Below are 9,917 nucleotides of genomic sequence, written 5' to 3' on the forward strand. Positions count from 1 at the left end.
GCCTGGCCGTGGCCGACCGCGCTGCCGCCTGCGGAGTACGGATCTCACGTTCCAGTGCGCAAGGCTGGGGACGACGACGCTTCTTCACGGGACAGCAGTGCCTTCGTGCCCAGCGAGGCCCGGGCGGCTCAAGACTTTACCTCTCCCGGGGCCTCCAGGTAAGGGCCTCCAGAAGCAGCCTCAGCCTTTCAAGCTCCATCCCCGAGCGGACAGTGCCCTTCCACCGCCCTCCCTTAGGTGGGTAGGGGCACCAGACACCGAACACATTCTGGGCCCAGCCACCAGGGAGTAGACAGATTCCACCGGACTTGGGGAGATATGAAACGATCACTGAGTACCTGTAATCCCAGCACTCTTGGAGGCTGAGGCAGGAGGATCACAAGTTCCAGGCTGGCCTGGGCAACTCCGCCACTTGGGGAGACACTGCCCCCCAAAAAATAAAATGATAAAACAAGCGAAAAGATAAGGACTGGGATGCAGCTCAAGGCAAAGGCCCTGGGTTCAATCCCCAGTACCGACCCACACACATACACACACAAAAACCTGAGAAGCCACCACTGTAGCACAAATACTGAGCAGATGAGCAGATGGTGGTGGTGTGAGTGATAAATGAGGTTGAAGAGGTCAGAAGATGAATGAGATTTGGAAGGAGTGCAGTTAGGTGAGATAAGTAAGATACCAGGAGAGGGAGAGGAAATCCCTCACCTCCACCTTTGCACAGTTTGACTGAAACTGAAGGGCACAGAAAAGGCTGGATGGTGGGAAGGGGGTCCCAGGGCCAGGGGATATATTCTCTACAGTGAAGAATCAGGGCGGGACTCTTCCGACAAGATGAATGGTATTTGAGAGAGAATGGCCTGCTCCAGTTTGCAAGATGAATTAGAAAGGACAGTGGCAACTGAAGGTGAATGCTCCCAGCAGGAGAAGCTGTTCAGCTGGCCCACTTGTCCTGGTCACCACCATGACCTTGATACCAGCCACTTAACCCCAAGAAGTCTGTTCTCATCTGAAAAACAGCGATGACATCGGCTCCCTGCAGCCCTTTTAGACCAGCGCCCTGGGGACAATGGGAGAACCAACTGCACAGGTAGCTGGGACATCGGAGCAGGCAGGCCCCAGAGAGGGGAGGAATCCCAATCCCATAGCTTTCTCCAGAGAGGATTGGCCGGCAGCATAAGCTTCCCTGCCAACCCTGGATGCATTCGCAAGGAGAAGGAGCCATTCTGGAAAAAACACAGGCTGGCTTCTGCCCCAACTCATCCTGCAACTCAGCCAAGGTTGGGACAACTTTTCAGAAGACCCCTGAGCTGGGTGGAGAAGCTCTGAACTTGGGGCTGGTGTGTAGATTCATGGTAGAGTACATGTTTAGCATCGGTAAAGTCCTGGATTACATCTCAAGTACCAAAAAAGGAGGAATAAAAGCCTTGAATTTACATGTTGGCTGCCCCAGACCTGTAAGAAATGTAAAATGACTTGCTTAGCTGCTGGCCTCACTGCCATCTCCCCAGCATCCAGGCCCTGTCAGCAGACCAACTTGCACTTGATCCCAGGCCTCCTCTCAAGAGGAAGTTTCTCAAGCCAGGTTTTGGTGGCGCACACCTGTAATCCCAGCACTCAGGGGGCTGAGGCAGAAGGATTACTGTGAGTTTGAGGTCAGCCTGAACTACACGGACCCGATCTTAAAAAAAAAAAAAAAAAAAAAAATTAAAAAAAAAAAAAAAAAAAAAAAAGCTGAAAATATTTAAGGGTATATGGTAGGTTAGAGCTATAGCTCAACTCCCCGTACTGAAAAAAGAAGTACTATTGTTACCTTTTCTGTACAAATTCCTGACTAAGCAAAAGAAAGTCCAGACTCAAAGGTGTCATCTAAGCAACCTAGGGCATCTTGCCTCTTTCCCTTGCCAGGCAGATGGGTTATACTATCCTTTCCTAGATTGTGAGGAATGTAAGCAGTGGTGTATCTTTTTATGGTCAGTGGACACAGACCCCAAAGCAGAAGAGGTTCCAAGATCTAGGATCAATAAATGACTTTAGTAAAAGTAGGAGAAATAAAACGGTAGACTCTTTTAACAACTCTCAGGTTACAGATGTGTGTGACCCTGCTATGTAACCTTCCCTGGGTAGTTCCTGGGATAGGCTTTCTGATTGAGATAAAGATAGTCAACTTTAAAACAGTAACCCTATGTAAAACAAGCTCTGTCCTTGGAGTTGCTATCAAAGGACAATGAAAGGAGAAATTCCTGGATGAAAAGAAGATGGAGATGTGAAGAGTCTAAAAGAGGTGCCGGAGAGGAAGGATCCAGCATGGCCCAAAAGAGCGGGTAACCTCCCAGGCAGCGTGCATTTCCTGTGTGGCAGGCAGACGGCAGTAACTCAACAGGCCATCAATGCTAATCAAAACGTCTGTGAGGTCCCGACTGCCCCATCCCATATTCCTCAAGCACGTCTAATTCTGATTACATTTTGCGGTTACTCTCCAACCAGTGAGCTGCCAGAAAACCACAAAGCAAGTGTTGTGATCCACCCTTGTAAAAAGCACATGTCCTGTTGGAAGGTGGTCGCTTCACCCTTCTGGTGTGTCTCTCCCTTTTTAACTGCGAGCATGATCACAAGTGTGCAGACTTGGCTCCCAGTCCTGTGGAACTGAGGAAGACTCTAGGCCGTGTACCCCACGAAAGAGTGGTAACACCCGAAGGTCTGGGGGGCAACAGTCACGCCTGCCTGACTGGTTTTTACTAAAAGTTTAGCATCCTGTAGCATGTTTTCCCAGGAAATGCTGTCCTGGCAGGATGAGAGCAGAGTACGCTAGCTGCAACCCATTACCACCCGAGCCCCCTTACTCAAAGGCAGAGGAGCCACAGCCCTGACGAGCCATCTGCAAAGCATGGCCTCTGCACACACCACTGGCCTCGCACACTGGGGAGATCAATCCCGCCTGAAAGCCACAGGTCAGTCAGGTGTCTATTCTGAGCCCATCCTTCCGCCTACAGCTCAAAAGCCTAGATGCCAACCAAGTATCTGTGTTTCATCCAGGGCTCCCACAATCCTGGAGGCCTCCATGACACATGGCACAGCCTGTGCTCAGCAATCCACCTGCTGTCCCTCGTGCCGTTCCATCTTTCTGGAATGCCCTTTCCCTCAACTTCCACCAGCCCCATCCTACCTGTCCTTCGACATCAGTTCACCAGTTACCTCCAAGTAGAGAGTTTCTCTAGTCTGCTCTGTCCAGTGAGGTAGCTGCTAGGCTGCATGTGGCTATATAAAATTTGCCAGGCACGGTGGCACATGCCTGTAATCCCAGCACTTGGGAGGCTGAGGCAGGAGGATCGCTGTGAGTTCAAGGCCAGCCTGGGTTACACTGTGAGTTTAAGTCTAGCCTGAACTAACAGCAAGACTGTCTCAAAAAATAAACTAAATTAAAATAAAAATCAGAGTCCAGTTCAGTTGTATTAGCCATATTCTAAGTGTCTGAAAGCCACATGTGGCTGGGGCTGCACACCACAGATTATAGACTAGTCCAATCATTACAGGAGGTCCTTTGGACAGGGCTGCTCTGGTCCCTCACCCTGACTCTCCTTGCAACCTCAGTCCCCTCCCTCCTAGATCTGCCAGTCTTCTTTAACAGTGGGACAGGGATTGTGTATTCATCTCCATGAGATTAGAAATTCCTGGAAGGCCAGGACTGGCTTTACTTAGCTTCATGTATGAAAGCCACGTGGACCAAGCACTTCGCACATAACAGAGGATGAAAACAGCATGTGCTGAACTGAATGGTCTCAGAAGCCTCTTCCCAAATCCACCACCCAAGCTCTAGGCCGGGGGACAGATACTTTCTATAGCAGACATTCCTATGGCTGTCAAGAGATCTGGGTCCATGTCTCCTCAGAGCAGCCAGGGATCTTCATCTTTCTGTTCCTCTGCCATCCAAATGAAGGTTGCAAGCAAATGACCAGGACTGGGCTGCTGGCAGCAAAGCTAAATATAGCCTTGGAGCCAACAGCATGGAGTTAGCAGGACTTGTTGCTAGGGAGACAGCCGCAGAGAGAGCAACTGAGCGGGAGAAGGTGTCAGACGAATACCAGAGAGCAGAGGCCAAGCTGGGGACTCTTAAGGAGACAGGGGTCCAAGACTCCCACGGAGATGTGTGCTACCTTCTGGCAGCCCCTCACTGATGTTCCAAGTGGGGCAGATGTTCCCCTGTCCCTCAGCCTCATCTCCATGGAAACCACCATGACTGGGGTAAAGTACCAGCCCCTGGAAGGGAGCCTCTGCCTGGAGCTGGTTGTTATGGCAACATCCCCCTTTCCTGTCATTCTCTCCTGGCTTCTCCTGGGGAAGGGGGGTGGAACAGGGCTTGGCTTAGCCAGTGTGACCAGGAAACACCCGCTTCCTGACCAGGCTAACCTGCCAGGCTCCAGAAAGGCCAGTCAGTCCTCAGCACCAGGTAGATTGTTTTCTTTCCACGGGGCCCTTACAAGTCATCATGTAAGGAGAACTCCGAACTTTCCAAGATTTGAATGCATCAAGACCACCCAAAGAGGATTTTAAAACTACCTACATGGATCAGCAGACTCTGGGTTGGGGTCTAGGATTCTCTAGATAATTCTGATGCCAGCCAGGTGTGGGCACAACTGAAAGCCCTGGCTTGTTACAAATGAGGAAAGTGAGGCCTAGAGGACCGAGCTGTCCTGCAACCTTAGAGCCACTAGCTGCAGAGGAAGTGGTCTGGAGAGGAGGGGTAAGGAGGAGGACATCCGGAGGTGCATTTCCTCGCACCAGTACACATGTCCTAGGCCAGCCGCACCACCTCCTGGGCCTGTCCCTCCTGCTCCCCTTTCAAGCCAGTACATGCTGTTGTCTGATCCTGGGTCATGATTTAGAACTGAAGTGCCGGACGAGCTGTTCCCTATGGCAGAAAGTGGAAGGCAGGGTCCTGGGGAGTCTGGTTCCTAGCATATACGAGGCAGCCCAGGCAGATGATTCGGGCTGGAAGAGGAATCCATCCTCTGCCTGAAGCAGAGCAAAAGGGTCACCATGGCAACGGCAGTGACTGGCCTAGTCAGGCTCTGTGTCACCAGCCCGAACCTGGGCCCTACAACATGGCTGCCGCCACCCTGAGGCTGGGCAAGGTGCAGCGTTTGGGTGAATGCCCTGGTGTGGAGGTGCTCCGCCCCCACTTACCAACTGAGTTTCCTGCCAACCTGTAAGCCTGCCCGAAACATACCCACCACCAGGCCCCCAGGATGGAAGTCCTAAGTAGCGGCCATGGCTGGGTCAGCTGGGAGAGGACTCTGAAGACCAGGAGAAGGTAGAAGAGATGGTCCTCTGTGCTTCTGTTACTCATAGCCGAACTGTAACTGTGTATCCAAGACCCACCACACATAAACCACAGCCCTCATTCAAGACAGCATGCAATTAGATGGTAAATTATGTGGTAGCGATGCTTCCTACATGTGCTGAGGGAAATCAGAGGCCGCCCAGATCAGTAAGATGGGAAGATTCAAGGGGAGGTGAACAAGGGTGTACCCGGAGTGGGCTCGGCCTCCCGGCAGCAAGGCCAGGTGTGGGGGTCATTTGTCACCGCATTAGCTCCCCACAGAGGACGAGAAGAAGGGAGAGGCACTGGGAGGCCATGGGCACATCTGCTAGGAGAAGGACCTGCTAGGAAGCCGGTCTCTCCTGCCTCACCGACTCGCAGTCTCCTCCTCATGGGCCCGTCACTCCCGCTCAGCCCTGCTTTGCTAACAGCACAGCATGTACACTTGGCAGCCTTGGTCCACGGCATGCTCCAGCTATCCCCTCCCATTCTGCCCTGCTGCCTTCCCTTTCCTGAGCTCTGGGACTGCTCCCTTTCTTCCACGGACCCCTAACTGCCTGGGCTACACCTGCAGGGGGTAGAGATGACACCACAGGGCGGCCCCTCTGACCCTAGGACTCAGCCCTCACCAGCAGATCATGGGTCCTGACCTGCAGGGTGTCACAGCGATGGTAAGACCTGGCTCTCTGCAGCTCAGTTGCCTCATCAGCCTAATGGACTACAAATATGTGCTAAATACTACAGATAAGATCAAAGGAAGTCAGAAGAGGCTAACACTTAAGAGGTAGGAGGAATCTTACGACAATTTGCTTTAGGACACATGGATGTTGTCAATGTTTTGGAAAGCAGTCCCTGGAAGGCAGCGTCAAGTCGACACCAGGGGAAGGTGTAGGCCGGGAGGAACCAGGCACCCGAACAGCCACCCTTCCCCCACCCTCCAGGCCGGGAGCAGGGAGAGGGAGGGTGAGCGACCACCATTCAGATTCAGGCATGCAGACCCTCTCAAGTTTCAGGGCCGAGAGAGAAGGCCGGGAGGAGCCCAGCGAACCAGTGTGGCTATTGCTGAAAACACCAGGAGCGCCTTCCATCTCCATCCGAAAAGGAAAAATTTAAATTCCTGCACTGAGTCCTTTCCGGTCTCCCGCCCCCAGGCTTGGAAACTGTTCTCAGCACCTGCCCACCTCAGAGCCTGGCCTTCTCCCTCAGCGCATCCCCAGAGTGGCCAGGCCAGGTGCACCTTGGAATCACCAGGACCCTTGGCAAGGACCCTTGTGGGTGACACTGGTCTACATGTCCAGGGTGATCCATCTGACAGACGGTGACATTTACACAAAGCAACACTCCTGGACCCAGGTGACGTGACATTTGGGGGATTCTACTGGGCCACTTCTCAGTACATGAAGCTCGTGGTTCCTAAGCTTCAGAAAACCCTGAGGCAGGGAGGCTGCCCCAGATCCTGCTTCAGGACCCTTTGGGTCACTGCACAAGTACTTTTGAGGGGCGACAGGCAAACCCACCCCTCAGGGAACACGGAACCTTAAATTTTCATTTTCTGATTCTTTTGTTTTTTTTGAAACAAGGTCTCACTGTAGTTCAGGCTGGCCTTGAACTCACAGCGATCCTTCTGCGTCAGCCTCCAGAGTGCTGGGACTACAGCTAAAAAGAGTATCTTTGCTGCCCACTGCTGACTGATAGCTGAGGGGAGGCGCCTAGCGGCGTGGGGAAGTGTTATTGTTGAAGACCCGTGAGTGAGAAGAGAGTGGTGCTGGAAGAGTGAGACCTGGGAGGGAGGCTGAGGGGGAAGTTAGGGAACCACAGGGGGTGAGAAGGGGCTCAGAGGTCCTCTAGCTGGTCCAGGAAGTCATCCAGATGCTGACCCAGTGGCTGCCTACTCCCAGAAGCCCGTGTTCATGTCCCTCTGTTCTGGTCCTGCTTCCTGTGCTCTTTGGGCCCTACCCTCCCTGTTCAGCCCTCCACCTGAAAGGGGTTTGAGTCCAAGTCAGATCCTCTCCCCACAGATGCCCACTGTCCAGGGTCCAGGCTGGCTTCTCAAGAGCAGCCTGGCCAAGATCTAATGGGCTTGAGATGTAGCTCAGTGGCACTGAGCCTGCCTGGCAAGCACAAGGTCCTGAGTCCGATCCCTCATACCAAAAAACAAACAAACAACCCCCCCCCCCGCCAACTCAGAGTCCCCTCTACCTAAGAGAAAATCTTCATGACCCTGGGCAGCAAGGAATATTTACAGGTGCACATGCACTGTCCCCTACCGAAAGAAAAACTGGCTAAGTAGGACTTTACTAAACGGCTTCTGCTCAGCCGGGCGTGTTGGCACATGCCTGTAATCCCAGCACTCGGTAGGCTGAGGCAGGAGCATCGCTGTGAGTTCAAGACCAGCCTGGGCTACATAGTGAGTTCTAGGTCATGCTCAACTACATAGTGAGACTCTGTCTCAAAAAACCAAAATTAAATAAATAAAATAAAATAAAATAAAAAGCATCTGCTCAATAAAACACACTTAAAATCAGGGGCTGGGGATTTAGCTCAGAGGTTCCGGCGCCTGCCTTGCAAGCACAAGGGCCAGAGTTCGATTCCCGGTACCAAAAAAAAAAAAAAACCATCACACTTAAAATGAGCCATGCCTGGTGGTGCATACCTGTAACCCCAACATCTGGGAGGCTGAAGCAGGAGGATCACTAATTTGAGGCCAGCCTGAGCTACTTGATGAGTTCAGCACAAGCCTGAACTACATAGTGGGACCCGATCTCCAAAAAAGAAAGAACAGCTCTCCTCTTAAACCTACTGTTCCTCCAGAAGTCCCTGCCTCAGGCCCCAGAATCCAGGCAAGTTTCTCCCTTCCCTCCAACTGGGACAAGCTGTAACAGTTCCTTCAAGTTGTCTCCCATACCTGACCCCCAGTCAAGGCTAAACATGCTGCCTTCCTCACTGGCCCTGCTCCTACGCTGCCCTCCGTGAGCCTATAACGCTGTCAGGGTAGCGCCTGCTCCCCTGCAGATGGAAGCCTGAACCCTCACCGTGGCAGGAAGGCCCTCAGTGATCTGCCCACCTCACAGGAGCTGCACCCAATCACCAAGTCTCCTGCTGCTCCCCAGCTGGGCCAGAAGCTTCAGGCCACCTCTCTGCCCGCACTGTGCTCTTCCTGAACTGCCTCCTGCCTCATGCCCACTGTTCCTCTCTGGGGCATCTCCTCCTCACCGCTTCCCTGGGCCTGCAGGAAGCCCACACCCTCCTCTGTGCCTGTGCTCTGTCTGGGTGCCAGGTGCCCCACGTGCTGGGCAGTGTGCCCTGGGACTGGGCCTGTGTCCAGAGAGTCATCCTTCGTGGTGCATCTGGTTAATAACAAGGCATGGGCTCCTTTTAGAGTCACAGAGTCCAGCAGTCCAGTCCTGGCCTGGACTTTCCCTAGGTCCCAGACCGGTGGGCCCGTCTGCAAGAGGACACTGGCCATTTATCTCCATTGTGAGCCCCACAGAAAGTGCCACTGGAATCTTCCAGTGCTGACCCAATCCACGAGAAATCTCGAGATGCAAGGTTTCCGAATCCCTGGGGAATTCTGCGACGACGACGACTACTACTACTACTACCACCACCACCACCCTAGGATTTCTCCACACCCTTCTGCCACTTCAAGGCAGGCAAACTCTTCCTTTCAGTTTCATTCATGGCCACCCGGTGTCTGCTGTGGCACAGCCTTCCCTGAGGGCGCCAACTGGGAGGGGGCCCCACCGCCTCTTAAACTCTTTTTCATTTGTTAATTTTAGGATCCTACTAAGTCTCTAAACCGCCCAGGTTGGGCTGGAACTCATGATTCTCCTGCCTCAGCCTCCCAAAGTGCCAGCATTACAGGTTTTTATACTATTATGTGTAGGCTCACTTTTTTGGGGGGCGGTTCTAGGGTTGAACCTAGGGCCTCACACAGGCTGGGCAAGCACTCTACTTCTGAGCTACCCTCCATCGCCTTTAAATTTTATTTTTGAGACAGCGTCTCATTAAATTCTGCAGGCTGGCCTTTAACTTCTGATCCTCCCGCCTGCTGAGCAACTGGGATTATGGGCACGTGCTGCCCTGCCAGCCTCTACTCCCTCTCTAGTTATATCAGGTCACAACATGATTCGTTTATTTACCTGCCCACCCTTCAGGGGACAGTGGGTCCCAGCCTTTATGTTCATTTAATTAGTGTCTACACAGTTTCAGAACATAGCAGATACCCAGCACATAGGGCAGTCTCTTAAAGATTAAGTACATAATACCTGCTCGGTAAGAGTTCCACAATGCTTTGGAATAACAGATGAGTAATTTGTGTGATTTATGAAAAGGAAACTACCAATAAGGGTTAGATCTTGGAGGATGGTGGCCAGAGCCAGACGGAGATGGGAGAATTGAAAGTGAGGAGATCCCCAGGAAGATCTGTGTGTGTCAGACAGTGTGTGTACTTTATAACTGTATCTTTCTCATGAGGAACCAAGGCCACCTCTTGTGGCTGGTCCTAAGTGCCCAACACACCCTACACCCTACTCTAATGTTCTTTCTTTTTCTTCTTTATTTTCTTTCTTTCTTTCTTTTTTTTTTTTTTTTTTTTTTT

The 9,917-nt window shown here is 52.2% G+C and overlaps 1 protein-coding gene across 4 annotated transcripts in view; it reads right to left on the minus strand.

Moving 5' to 3' along the window:
* Dnmt3a (DNA methyltransferase 3 alpha) overlaps nt 1-9,917 on the minus strand; it is a 99,038-nt gene that overhangs the window by 18,280 nt on the left and 70,841 nt on the right. The gene's annotated exons all lie outside the window — the stretch shown is intronic.

The sequence above is a fragment of the Fukomys damarensis genome, unplaced genomic scaffold (assembly GCF_012274545.1).
Source record: "Fukomys damarensis isolate Sample0158 unplaced genomic scaffold, DMR_v1.0_HiC HiC_scaffold_2, whole genome shotgun sequence".
Lineage (NCBI taxonomy): Eukaryota > Metazoa > Chordata > Mammalia > Rodentia > Bathyergidae > Fukomys > Fukomys damarensis.